At 44.0% G+C, this 14809-nt stretch overlaps 1 long non-coding RNA gene across 1 annotated transcript; it reads left to right on the top strand.

The window, feature by feature from the left end:
* Window positions 1–13930: 13930 nt before the first annotated feature.
* On the top strand, window positions 13931–14458 carry LOC139432957 (uncharacterized). The gene is made up of 3 exons (XR_011642523.1): window positions 13931–14005; window positions 14088–14196; window positions 14390–14458. It is a non-coding gene; the product is annotated as an uncharacterized lncRNA (long non-coding RNA).
* The last annotated feature ends 351 nt before the right edge of the window (window positions 14459–14809 follow it).

Raw genomic sequence — 14809 nt, 5'->3', positions numbered from 1 at the left:
AACATCCCACAACAGAAGAGGAGCTCATAGCTCAGCACCCAACTGTCTTTCAGGGTTTAGGTGAGAATGGAGAATATCACATCCACACCGACCCCAAGGCCACAGCTGTCATACATGGCTGTAGGAAGATACCACTGGCAGTAATGGACAGACTGAGAGACACTCTCGATGACTTGTTACAAGCTGATGTTATTGTACAGGTAACTGAGCCCACACCATGGGTTAACAGCCTGGTGATCACAGAAAAAAGTTACGGGTTTGCTTGGATCCCAGTGACTTGAACAAAGCTATGCTCAGGCAGCACTACTCCATTCCAGCGACCGATGAAGTTCTGTGCAAACTAGCTGGTAAGAAACTGTTCACAGTGCTGGATGGAAAAGATGGATATTGGCTAATAAAGCTAGAGAAAGAGTCCTCCCTACTGTGCACATTTAACACACCATGGCGGAGATACCGCTTTAAACGTCTTCCATTTGGGATCAAGTCAGCAAGGGAGGTTTTCCAGCAACGCAACTGTGAGACATTTGGAGATATCCAAGGGATCCGCATCGTTGCAGACGACATGATAATTGCTGCATCGTCAGAGAAAGAACACGATGAGATATTACAGAAAGTGATAGCCAGAGCAAAGGAGGCGAATGTGAAGTTCTACCAAGACAAGATACAGTACAAGGTGAGCAGTGTCAACTACACGGGCCATACGGTCACTTCAGAGGGCGTTAAAGCAGACGACGCTAAGATCAAGGCCATCACAGGCATGCCAACACCAACTGACCAAACAGGACTACAGCGATGGCTGGGCACGGTGAAATACCTAGCTCAGGACATCCCAGGTGAGGCCACCATATCAGCACCACTGAGACGGTTGTTGAGAAAAGACAGTGTGTGGCTGTGGCAGCACGAACACGATGAAGCAGTCAAACAACTGAAAGACGCTCTCATTACAGCTCCTGTACTCAGTTACTATGACCCAAAGAAACAGCTCATCATACGGGCAGGTGGTTTGGGAGCATGTCTAATGCACGAGGGCCGTCTTGCCTTTGCATCAAGAGCACTAACACAAACAGAAAAGAACTGCTCGAATAGAAAAGGAACTGTTAGCAATTGTCTTCTCTGTTAAGAGGTTCCATCAGTACGTGTATGGATTGAAAGTGGACGTGCAGTCAGACCACAAACCTCTGGAAAGCATTCTGAGAAAGCCGCTTGGAGACTTCCAGACTCCAACGGATGCTCCTCCAGCTGCAGCCATATGACTTGAATGTCATCTACACACCAGGTAAAGACCTACTGATTGCAGACACACTCTCACGAGCTGTCACACAAGATGAACACTCAACAGTTGATGAGATCACAGATGAGAAAGTTGTCTATGCTCTGGAGCCAACAGATGCTTTGAGCACTGAGATGCTGCAAAAGCTCAAAAGTGGAACCGCTAATGAGGAAATACTACAGCAGGAAACACACAGACGGGGCTGGCCACGACACAGAAAACAAGTACACACTAGACTGGTTCAATACTGGCCTATCAGACTTACTCTGTCAGTAATAGATGAGATAATGTTTGCAGGTGACAGGATAATCCTCCCGAGCTCGATGAGAAGTGACATGCTGCAAACATTACATGTGGCTCGTCAAGGAATGCGGCGGACGAAAGCACTTTCCAGAAGGCACTGGTTCTGGCCAGGTATGTCAAGAGAGATAGAACAAACGGTCGAGAATTGTGGGACATGTCAGCAGGCCCAGAAACCAGAGGGAGCCTCTGATCTCACACGACATTCCTGAGCTTCCTTGGCTCAAAATAGGGGCTGACATCTTTGAAATAAAAGGACAATCATTCCTATTGATGGTCGACTACCTGTCGAAAGATCCTGAGGTGCTTAACATTAATGACAAGACATCACATACTGTCATTAAGAAAATGAAATCAGTCTTCTCCAGGATAGGAATACCAAAAGAGATAGTGTGTGACCATGTCCCATTCGCGAGTCAAGAAATGAGGAACTTTGCAGAATCATGGCGCATAAAACTCACTCATTCCAGCCCAGGCTCTGCACAGTCCAATGGTCTGGCTGAAAGGACCGTACAAACTGTTAAACATGTTCTTAAAAAAGCACAACTAACGAACACAGACCCTCATCTTGCCCTGCTCATCCTGAGAAACACACCTGTAACAGGCATGCAATACTCACCCGCACAAATGCTCATGGGGAGAGTGCTAAGGAGCACCTTACCGAGCTCCACCGTGGGGCTTCAGCCTGCTGTGCCTAAGGATGCTCACTCGACTCTCGAGAATCTACAGAGGAGGCAGCAGCAGTATTATGACAGAGGAACGAGGCCGCTTCCTGAGCTGCAACCAGGAAGTACTGTTCACATGGAAACTGAACAGGGTTGGCGTCCAGCTTTGGTCACTGCACAGAGAGGTGAGCCACATCTTCAGGTCAGCACGACAGCAGGCGCAACAGGAGACCTCTGAGGAAAACACCACACGGCGCCCAAATGGACCCAGAACCTGACTTACCTGAAGACAATCAACTGTGCACGCCAGATGCAGACACGTCAGAGACTGTTGAATGTGAAATGTCATCACCGCAGAGCACAAGAAGAACCAGATGTGGCCGACTTATTCGACCACCTGAGAGATACAAAGATTTCCTAATTAGCTCAGGCTAAAGGTTGTGCTAAGACAGAGTTTATGTTAAAATCCTTACTCTATTTGCTAAAAAAAAGAAGAAATAAAAAAGAGAAGAGTAAGGTGTGTTGTTTATATGAGGATGTTGGAGTGATATACACTGATTCTAAGTTGACATGTTAATGTTCATACAAAATATAATTTCATATATATTCGCATGTTAATAAGTGAACAATGTTCATATTGAGACCGTTATAGAATGTTTACTACAGCAAATGTTATATGCAACTTTCATTGTAAGAAAGGAGGATGTAGTATATAGTGCCGCGCACATATACCATCAGGACGTTAGTGATGGGGTGCGGCTGCGGAGTGATACTTGTGTATGCAAGCCTGCATCTAGGAGTGATCGATGTGTGTCACGGCTGTAGACCTGTCAAGCAATAAAGATGCATCATACAAAGGGCTACGGATACCTCATTATTCTCCATGACCTGCGGTCAACTATATAGCCTAAAGGACTATTACACTCAGTGAGGTTAAGGCACACCTTGATATGATCAATATAGTTATTAATGAGACTAAATGAAAAACATGTATAAAATACTATATGACAGTAACAAAAAAGTTGTTAAAAATAACAAGAATAGAGTTTAAAAGGGGAGTGATTTGTAAAATATCCAAAAAGAAAAATATGCTTACAGTTCTGTTTCATATGGGTGTTGAGAGATGTATCCATAGATCTCTTAATGTTGCTCTCAAAGTGCACCAGATTGATGCTTTTAACTTCAATATTTAAAAAAAAATCTTCCCGGGGGAGCATGCCCCCGGACCCCCCTAGAGGAGGTTAGGTCCCCCCCCACTTAAATCATGTTCACATGGATAGGATACTAAATACATTTGCCCACATCTTGTGTCCATATCTTTCTGTTTTGGTGGTCATGCCACACCGTGCACGTGCATGCATACGTGAGTCATGGTGAGATATCTGGATTAAGAGGTTGCTTTTTCTTTGCACAGCATGAAAGAAAGGCCAAATGAATGGGCTGTGATTTTAGTTTTTTTAAGCAGAGGTTGAGTTCAATAATTTGTACGACCCTCGGAGGATGTTGTAAAAATTGAAAGGAAAAAGGTTCCCCACCCCTGCTGTAAATAATAATAAAAACCCTTGATTTGTAACTTAACATCTCTGTCTCCTATTGATCTGAGTATATTATAAAGAATAGCCAGTTAATTGAAGCATTATAGCACAGGCCTTTGTCAGATGGTATATTACGCTGTTTTTTTTCTGCTTCGAATAGTTCTCTCTTTTTTCACCATACCTGTGTTTGCATCACTGTAACCAATGAGCACCTGCATGTGTATGAGAATGGCCCTGACTCCATGTCGGCCCAGATTTACAAACTCCTGGCAGGACAAGCTCGAGCTGAGTGAGGGACTGCAATATAAGAGGGAAAGAAAGAGAAATTTTAAAACTATTCAATTGTTATGATGTGTAAAGACTGATGTTGTTCTATAATCGGCTGAAACTGTTAAGTCATGATGTGAAACGGTTAACAAAGAAAAAGGGAAACTCAAGCTGCTGCTACACTTTATTTTATTTATCTAAAATTAAGCACTTTTAAGATGCACATATTTTCAAAAGCTATTTTATATATTTTATTTGTAAATGCAGCCCGAGAGGAGCATTACACATATCCACAGTATTTAAGTAATGTTAATTGACAATAAATATTGTTGTTTTTGAATTGTACTTTCTTTATTTGATTGGCAGTCAGTTGTTGATTACATGCAGACGTTGATAAAGCTACAGGTCACTTCAATACATATCACACTAATTCATGAAGCAAGTTAGACATTTTGATGTTCCGGACCTTTGCATGGGGACATTTTCTCTAACTGGACCTCGTTGAATTTTAGTTGAAGACCCCTGGTCTAGAGCGTAACGGATTTGACTTGAGCAAGTGTCGGGGCCAGGGATACGATGGCGCGGCGAAGATGAGTGGGGTCTATGCAGGTGTGCAGGCCAGGATCATGGAGATGGAACCGCTTGCCAAATATGTACACTGTGCTGCACACAATTTAAATCTGACACTGAATGACTCCGTAAAGAATATAGCGGAGCTGCGCAATTTTTATGATATTGTTGAGACTCTTTATACTTTTTTCAGCCAAAGTATTAAGAGATGGTCACTCCTTTCCGGTATCATGTCATCAGAACTCTCAGAGCATGGTAAAGTTACCATGAAGCGCGTCTGCCCAACCAGGTGGTGCTCAAGACATGATGCAATTGCTGCCCTTAGATACCGGTATGTAGATATCATGAAAGCTCTAACTAAAATCGCTCTGGTCAGCGAAAAGAGGAACGGGACGAGGCTACAGCCCTAAAAAACATATGGAAAGATTCAGCTTTATTTTCTTGTCGTACAAGTACAACAGACACAAATACTGGAAAACATGAATGCAGTGTCAAAGATGTTTCAGGCAAAGGATGTAGACATCCACAAAGCTGTTGGTCTCCTCCAAAACACAATCCAGGCCCTATCTGCATACCCAGATGACTTTGACCAGGTCAAACGCACCGCTCAAAATCTTGCTGAGAGATGGGGAGCGCAGAGCGAGTTCACGGAAATTCGCAAAAGAAGGATGAAACGCCACTTCGATGAACTCAGTCAAGATGAGAGGCTTAGTGATGGCGAGAGCCATTTCAGAATTAATGTGTTCAACGCCAGCCTGGACATCATTAGCAGCCAGCTGTCACAGAGGTTCACTTCTATGCGTGAAACGAACGAACTGTTCCAGGCTATCCACCCCGGGACATTGAACCGTGCGCAGCATAATGCCCTTCACCAGCACGCGCAGCGCCTCGCGGACCACTACAGCAGGGATTTATCCCCGAGTTTCCCCGTCCAACTCCTTGCATTCAGAGCCTGCTTTAAGACTGAAATAGCTAAAGAACCATCTGTGAAGGATATGACCAAGATCAGGGGCGGCGGGTGCTGTAGGCTAGGGAAGGCTAAGCCTTCCCAAATATTTGTGTCACTGCATCCTGGTAAAATAAATGTATAATGTTTGTGTCTTTGACATTAGCACTGCTATGCAGCCACCTGTGCCCTGTACTACGAAGCCAGTTCAAACCCTGGATATGTTTGAGTTATCTAAACTAACCCTAACAAACGAGATCTCGACGCTGGTTAATATCAACTCGGTACATCAAGCCAGGGCTTCTCTCACCAGCTGAGAGCGCGATCACGTGAAAGGGGTGGGGTTAGCAACATTTGACCAATCACAAACAGGGACAAGTGTACTGACAGCGCAGTGTCATACTTCATTAATGAAAAGTAAACTAATCAGTGGCGGCCGGCCCATAGGGGCGCTAGGGGCGCCGCCCCACCTCTTGCCAGATACAAAATAAAAAATAAAAATAAATATTAAATAAAAAAATATATATTTAAAAAATATATATTTAAAAAAAATATATATTTTATATTTTAATTTTTAATGAACAAGGTAAATATCATACAATTAGTATCACAAAAATGTATAATCTACAATACAATCTCGTTTAAAATTGTGTTACGATGTCTAAAGTTACTGATAAGTCACCTGTTTCCTGCCTGGCCTTGCCCGTGGCATTAGTTTATCATTACGGGGCAGAGCCCCCGAGCGAAACAGCAGCAACCAGCAGGTTGCAAAAGTCTCAATAGTAAACTGTGCCGCCGAAACATAATTTCAGCCAATCAGCGCCGTCAAATATTTTGGTCACGTGGGCGCTCAGGTTGGCGCCCATGTTGCTTACGTGCGTTGACGTGAGTTGTTTTTTAGACTCGTGAGTAACCAAGGTGACGCAGCATTTGGATGAGAATGGTGTGCAGGTGGAGTCGCCGGAGCCTCGTTCCGCCCAAGAGCTACTCTCCAATCCTTTTGAAAGGAGAAGTTTGGGAGATAAATTGATACTTAAAGACCTTGGACCGGACCAACCCGATTTGTATATATCACAGCAGGCTCGTGAAAAAGACTAAACGTATCAACAAGGCTTCTCACATGGCTAGCTGGATGCAAACAGGTAAATGCTATCTTTTGTTTCACATGCTTGCTCTTCAAACAGCCGGGGACAGATACGATCTGTTCAGAAACTAGACAAAAGTTAAACAAGTACAAACCACAGACTCTCTGTGTCATGGAGAATACAGTCGCTGGTTTATTTATGTCTGTAGGCCGTTGTTGTGAGTGTGTACGGTCGGAGCATATATAGCGTTAGCTTAGCCAAGCTCCATTCAGGGAACAAGCATTCTAAAAGGTTTTTCGCCTGTGTTCCGGTTTAACTGGTTCCCCGATCAACTGGTTGACAGATGTGGAGGCGTGGCCTTCGACTGAAATACACATTTCGATCGCTTCTTCTGTCGTTTACATAAATCTTTTGGTATATTTGGCTGGATAGGAACACTTTGATGCACATTCAGTACCAGTGGGTGAGGTTGTGGTTACGATGGCGATATCCGGACGCGAACAGCGAGGACTACAAAAAGAAAAACGAGTTGACATGGGCATGTCTGTTCAAAACATTGCGAGCTCCAATAAATCATTTAAACCAGCTATTGTTGGCAGACTTATTACTGAATATCGTTCTTAATGTGATACCAAGTCCACCTGAGACCTGTGTACACCTTCAGACAGCCTCCCAGTGAAGCACACGTTGTTTACTCACAGTTTGAAAGCAGCGTGGAGAAGTCTTCAACTGTGTTAAGCTGTGATCCGCTCGAATAAATCCTTAAAACCAGCTATTGTTGCCCGAATTATCACTGAATATCGTTCTTAATGTGATACCAAGTCCATCTGAGACATGTGTACACCTTCAGACAGCCTCCCAGTGAAGCGTACGTTGTTTACTCAGAGTTTGAAAGCAGCGTGGAGAAGTTTTCAGCTGTGTTCAACTGTGACCCTCTCAGGTAAACTGTGATTCGCCCAGGGAAAATGGGATCCGCCCAGATTAAACTGTGTTACATCTTCTGTGGCTATCTACCAGCGATCATGTTTAATATGAAAGACACACACATACATCCCTTATAAAAACGGCATTCTGCAGCACTCATCCAGATAACATGTGACTGTTAACTCGTTTTGCAAAGATAGCAGCAGAAATGTCATTGCTGCATGTGCAGGGATATTTAGACTTTAAAATGCTGATGGGTCGGCAAACAATATTAGGAATCTTCTATTCCAACTACATAATATATAGTGTCCATCGACATGAAAATAACAAAAAGGTTCATGCTGGACTCAAACCCGAGTCCCAACAGCGAAAGTCACTCCAGCCCTGCAGGTTATGAGTGCGCCACGGATCAACACGACATATTTAATTTTAATTTATCCTTTATTTATCCAGGAATGTCCCATTGAGATACAAGATCTCTTCTTCCAGGGAGTCCTGACCAACACGGCACACAACAAGTTTCAACATAAAACAAAGGCATTAAACAAAAAAAACATACAATTCAAATATAAATACAGAAGGCCATTTGTGCAGTGGCAAGAAGCATAATCACATCAGCAATAGCATCAGGTAAAACAGTTACATGTTTCATGAAGGGCTAATCGTAGCATACCTTTAAAAGCATTTACAGTAGGAAGTGCCTCGAGACAAAGTTTTACTTGCAGCGTATTCCATAAAAAGGGAGCATAGTGGGAGAATGCAGCTTTACCAAGCTCTGACTGCATCAAAGGAACATTTAAAAGCATCCCATTTGCTGCTCGTCTAGTATTAAAAAAGCAAGTATAAAATGACAGAAGTCTGGAGATATATAAGGGCAGCTTACCTAGCAATGACTTAAGGATAAAAATCAACATGTGTGATTGTCTTCTTTGGTACAGAGAGGACCATCCTAAGGACTGATACAAAGTGCAGTGGTGGGTGCGAGAGCCTGCACCCGTTACAAAACGTATAGCAGTATGGTACGCAGAGTCCAGCTTTTTAAGCAGGGAGGAAGAAGCATGCATATAGATCACATCGCCATAGTCTAATACAGACAGAAAGGAACTCTGCACAATTCTCTTCCTGGCTTCAGACGGGAAACATTTCCTTAAACGAAAGAAAAAGCCCAGTTTAGGTCTAAGTTTTCTCAGTAGGTTCCCAATATGAACATCAAAGGCCATCTTTTCATCAATCCATATGCCCAGATATTTGTAGGATGCTACTTTGTCAAGGCATGTCCCTTCCAGTGTAAGAATCGGAGGGACAGCTGTATTAGCTCGAGAGCGAGAGAAGGTCATGTACTTGGTCTTTTTTGCATTAAGGACCAGTCTTAGCCTTAGCAAGGAGTGTTGCAGTGTATTGAACCACCACACTACAGTGTCACACTACAGTGCCCCCCTAACACTGACCTCTGACCCCCCTGTGGCCCCCTTAACAATGGTGTTAGTGCAAACATTGCACTATAACTTAAGCTGAAGCTAACAGTAATAACTATAAGATCTATCTGAAATAAATAAGTGTACTGAAACAAATACCAATAACTGTATTGCATTGTTTTCTTATGCGCAATTACTTCATACTGTCTCGTTCTCTTTTTCGTCCTGCATTTATTGTGGCCCCCCTCAGAAAAGAACTGGCCCCCCCCAGTCAAATTGGTCTAGAACCGCCACTGATGGCAGCCACATTTAGCTAAGTGTGCACAGCATTGCTGTTATATCTCACCATACCTGTCACTGTTGCGAGCGCAGAACGCTCATTCTCAAAGCTCAAATTGATTAAGACGTATTTAAGAAGCAGCATGGGACAAGAACGACTCAGTGGATTGGCAACACTCTCAATAGAGAACAGCAGAGCCCGGAAGTTAGACCTGAGCAGCGTTGTTGACGACTTTGCTGAGCGCAAGGCCCGCAAGATTAACTTCTAATGGTGATGAGTAGCTTTTCTCTTGTTATGGAGAGGGATCGGAGATTTAAATCTGTAGCAATGTAATTGTTTGCACCGGGGCCAACCACAACCTTGTTACGCCACTGGTCCCTGGGCAAGACGCTTCACCCCAAATTGCTCCTGTAGGGATTGTCCACAGTACTGAATGTATGTAAGTCGCTTTGGATAAAAGCGTCTAACAAGTAACATGTAAAAAAAAAAGGAGATGGTGGTGACAAAATAAAGCTAACAGAGAAATTAATATAGGCTAGGTCCTTTCTATCCTATATTAAGGCTAGTATCTTGCGTCCCAAATATAAGTTAATGTATGTTTTCTTTAAGGTATTTCTTCACGTGAACTTCAACATAACAACACTTTTCCACATCATTCATGCTTCCTGTTTTTCCATTACTACATTAGCCATAGGTTCTTCCATTCATTGAGCTCCATTCAACCGTGGGCTCCTTTTCAAACAGGGTCAAGTCATTACAGCATATGGCTTGAATGACTAAGCACCCACAACAATCCCATGTAGTCATTTAGAGGTCAGCAGCAGCAGACTAACCCCGTGAATCCAATCTGAGCTGAGTCTCTGAGTCAGGGTCCAGAGGGGGGGTTCCCTTCTAGTGGGTCAGAGGGTCAAAAGAGTGGCGAGCCATTTTTGTGTTGATGGCCTCATGTATCAGCGAGTAAGTGGCACTGTAAGGGGTAAAGAGAGTGGCAAATAAAGGCCTGACTGTTGATCAGAGGTGGGAGAAGTACTCAGATCTTGTACTTGAGTAAAAGTAGAAGTACTCAGATCTTGTACTTGAGTAAAAGTAGAAGTACTCAGATCTTGTACTTGAGTAAAAGTCGAAGTACCAGAGTGTAGGAATACTCTCCCTGCTGAAAAAACCCAGCATAGACCAGCTTAAGATGGCTGCTGGTTTTAGCTGGTATTAGGCTGGTTTAGTTGGTTTACCAGGCTGGACAAGCATTGACCAGCATGGATGTCATGCTGGTTTTAGCTGGTAGTTAAGCTGGTCTATGCTGGTGAAGCTGGTATTTATGCTGGTCTACCAGCAGTCTTGCTGGCGAAACTGAAACAGACACAGACAGACAGAGAGGGCGGGACACGGGGGAACGGCGAGACGGCAGTGGTTGAAACAAAGCGGTATAAAACATGGTTTTGACTGGCGCGAACGGTCGGGGAGTGAAGATCAGTTGAGCATTTCTGTGACTCCGCCCAGCGGCTGCTCTTCATATGCCCCTTTCACACCAGCGCCTTTTCAGCTCCGGCTCGGAGCTAGAGCCTGAAAAGCGCCGGGTTTTCCAGTTCACACCGGAGCTGCGGCGGCTCTTAGCTCCGGAATCCGCTTCATTTCCAGCTCCAAAAAATTGTCGGTCCAGAGGCAAGAGCTTTGGAGCTAAGAGGTGACGTCGCTTACGTCTCTCTTACGTCGAGGCGTGCAGGAAACTAAACCCACCTCCCCTGAACATGGGTCGACTGTTATGCCTGCCTACAAGCAGTATTGCCTATAAACACACTTTATAAAGTCAGGCAGCACTAACCAGGCTTCGTGTGATTCTGTTTATTTGTGCCTTACTTTGACCATCCGTTCACTGTTATCGATCATTGTGGAGAGAGGCAGACGTGTTGTTTTGTATTAGTGCAGCTATCGGATGCAAGTAGTCAGTTTAGCTTCGGTTGCTATGCCAACATCACCCGTTTTATACCAGAGAAACTTTCATAACAGCGTTGTGATACCAAACAGTGTCAATTCAGACTGACACACATTCACTTAGGCTAAGGGAACTGGGGATATGCATCAGCTGCTTGTGTGAGTCGGACAGTGAATACTTTAGAGCGGCCGCTGCAGTGTGAGCTAACCGGGAGCTAACGGGAGAATAAACTCCCGTGGAAGAGCAGCCAGCACTGCAGCGGTCGGTGAATGCTGCAGAAACACATTAATAAACAATGAACCACGGCACTCTGGAGCAAAGTATAAGGTTGGAGAAGTCGTTATTCAATTTATTCTGGCTTCGTGTGATTAAAAGCAACACGATCATCGACCCGACGCTGTTGTTGTTGTTGTTGTGAGCTTCCGTTGGGGAGCAAATCAGCGATGTAAACGGTGACGTCATGACGCAGCTCTGGGGCGCCAGTGGGCGGTGTGCACAGAGCGGGAGCTGAAAAGGGAAACCGGAGCTGAATCAGAAAAGCTCCCGCTCGGAGCTAGAAACTGAAAAGCGCTGGTGTGAAAGCCGCATGAGAGGAACCGCTTTGACAGCTCTGTCTACTGGGAAACGCGCTAAAAGTCCTTCTGGACGTATGCAACACTACACAATTTCACCCAGTCTGAGAGTAAAAGCTTTCTCGAAGGTTCGTTTTGCTTTCTTATAACGTTACGTAAATGTTAACTTAACCTTAAAGGTCCCATGACATGCTTTTCCGGTTATTACCATCCCCTCAAAGTACACCCTGTAGCGAGTAAAACTCTAACACAGAAAATATCTGTCTATGCTGCCCCAGAACGCCTCGTTGGAGATTTCTCTTTTTCCATTTTATTCTTCCTGAGTATAGTGACGTAAGGATACCCAGGTCCAAATGGACTCCTCACACACACACACACACACACACACACACACACACACACACACACACACACACACACACACACACACACACACACACACACACACACACACACACACACACACACACACACACACACACACACACACACACACACACACACACACACACACACACACACACACACACACACACACACACACACACACACACAGTGGCGCCCCAAGACACTCTGGGGTCCCCAAGCAGAAGGGTCATGACACCTACAACAGCACCCCCGCCCCCCGGAGCGGAGCAACGAAACTGAAATTATGAAGCAGCTTGGGCAACCAGGAAACGACACCAGTAATACAGCTCACACTGTCCGCTCCTCGGGCCTCAAAGGGCGGAGCAGCGAGCCCCGCAACGTCCCGCCAACACGGCATCCAGACCCCACGCAGCATCCTCATATGTTTGTCCTTACTGGTGTCATTTTCTGGTTGCTAACAAACGCCATGGTAACACATAATCACTGATGTTCTGCTGTAACGGTGGTGGACTCATCAAAACAGAGTGGGCGAGCTGACCAATCAGAGCACAGTGGGCTCATATGGGGGGGGGGGGCAGGAGCTCCAACAAGGCGCGTAGGACAGAGAGTGAATACATACTATACAGAGATGCTGTATGAGAAAATCCAATATGATTTTGGATCTATTCTAGTAGACCTCAACAATGGAATTATGATCAGTAGAAATGGCCATGTCATGGGACCTTTAAGTTTGCTAGGAGGCTATTGTTACTTCCCTTAACAAGAGCTAGCTGTCTTAGCTAACAACAGTTAGCAGCTAACGTTTTCTGCAATTTGTGTTTCCCCTGAAAAACGTGATGTAGTTATTTAAGGGTAAGTTAACTTAACGCTATCTTACAAGTTAAGAGAGTTAAGTTTTGTTTAAAATCGTCAATGTAATGCACGTTAGAGGTTTTGTGTTGAACATGAAGTTAGCTAACTGTAGCTCACTCTACCAAAGGTTAGCATGTTAAGCTGTACTTTCTGTGGCAGCTCGCTTAATACAAAGAGGGTGCTTCATTGTAAACTTTTCTTACAAATGTGTGTTAATCTACCTGAAATTGTAGGGACAGTTTTTTTCTACTCAATGATACAGACCATTGTTGAGGAGATGCAAAACATACTGTAAATGAGTTGGGTCCGACATATATGTCAGGGTTTGAGTTTTGTGTGTCTAGTTTTGGGGTTATTTTGCTGTTCTGTTCTCCCTGTCTCGTGTTTTCCTCCTTGTTTCTTGTCTGGTCCTTCTCCCTGTGTTTTCCTTCCTGTCGTTTCCTGTTCCTGTCCCTGGTGTGTGTGATTGTCTAATTGTGTTCACCTGTTGCCCTTGTGTTTCTACCTCCCCTGCCCAGCTGTTTCTTGTCCCGTGATTACCCCACTCTGTATTTAGTCTTTCCCTGTGTTCCCCTGTCGGTTCATTGTTTTGTTTTTCCTGTCTCCCTCCATGTCAGTCACCGTCAGCTTTTTGGTATTGTATCCTCCTTGTGTTTCCTTTGTGTTTTATGCCATGTTTTTGCCATCAGCTTTTTAAATAAAGCTCACTTTTGTTTTCTAGACCAACTTACCTTTTTATCTAGTCCGCTTTTGGGTCCTACCTTTCCCAAACCGTAACAATATACTTTGAGTAATGTTACTTTACTGCTAAAAAATGAAACATTATCAGATGAGGACATCACCAAAGTGTGTGAGTCTGTCAGGGGATTTGATCTATTCTCTGCATGTCGTACACACTGCTCTGGTGTTAATGTAAAATGTAAGTCTCGCTCTTGTCATCGTTCAGGCTTTGCATTTTAACTCCTATGACTGGTTGCAGACTTGATGGGAACGACTTCCTGGCCTTCCTGACATCCAGGAAAAAGGTGAGATTCTAATCCATTTCAATGCCAAAAGCAAGTTATTGTTTTTAACTTTTTTTATATGATTTTTTTTGGGGAATTCCAGTTTTATTGGACAGTAGAGATCTACTGGAAACAGTGGAGAGGGAGGAGATGATATGCAGCAAAAGGCCCAGCCAGATGGTTGCTGCTCCGTGTGGAACGTGTTCTATCAGGTAAAGCACTTACCCAGTTATGTATGGTATTGAGTTTGAATGTAGCCTTTGTAATGTAATTTCCAACAGTGCATTCTAAAGACTGAAAAAACAGGCTCGGGGTTTAACAGGTTAAAGCTTGACATGATTTGGTCTTTTACTTAAGAGGATGTTTGTCCTCCTGTGTTGTCTTGTTTCCTTATCTTTCTTCCAGGTGTAACTTCTACCAATGGTTGTACATGACCTAGACCTCCTCTACCTCTTTGCTGTCCTACTAGTCAACCCTTCACTCTACCAAAGGTTAGCATGTTAAGCTGTACTTTCTGTGGCAGCTCGCTTAATACAAAGAGGGTGCTTCATTGTAAACTTTTCTTACAAATGTGTGTTAATCTACCTGAAATTGTAGGGACAGTTTTTTTCTACTCAATGATACAGACCATTGTTGAGGAGATGCAAAACATACTGTAAATGAGTTGGGTCCGACATATATGTCAGGGTTTGAGTTTTGTGTGTCTAGTTTTGGGGTTATTTTGCTGTTCTGTTCTCCCTGTCTCGTGTTTTCCTCCTTGTTTCTTGTCTGGTCCTTCTCCCTGTGTTTTCCTTCCTGTCGTTTCCTGTTCCTGTCCCTGGTGTG

This window comes from Pseudochaenichthys georgianus, chromosome 23 (genome assembly GCF_902827115.2).
Source record: "Pseudochaenichthys georgianus chromosome 23, fPseGeo1.2, whole genome shotgun sequence".
NCBI lineage: Eukaryota > Metazoa > Chordata > Actinopteri > Perciformes > Channichthyidae > Pseudochaenichthys > Pseudochaenichthys georgianus.
Note: the sequence above shows the minus strand (reverse complement) of the source record. Positions and strands in the feature narration are given on the sequence as shown.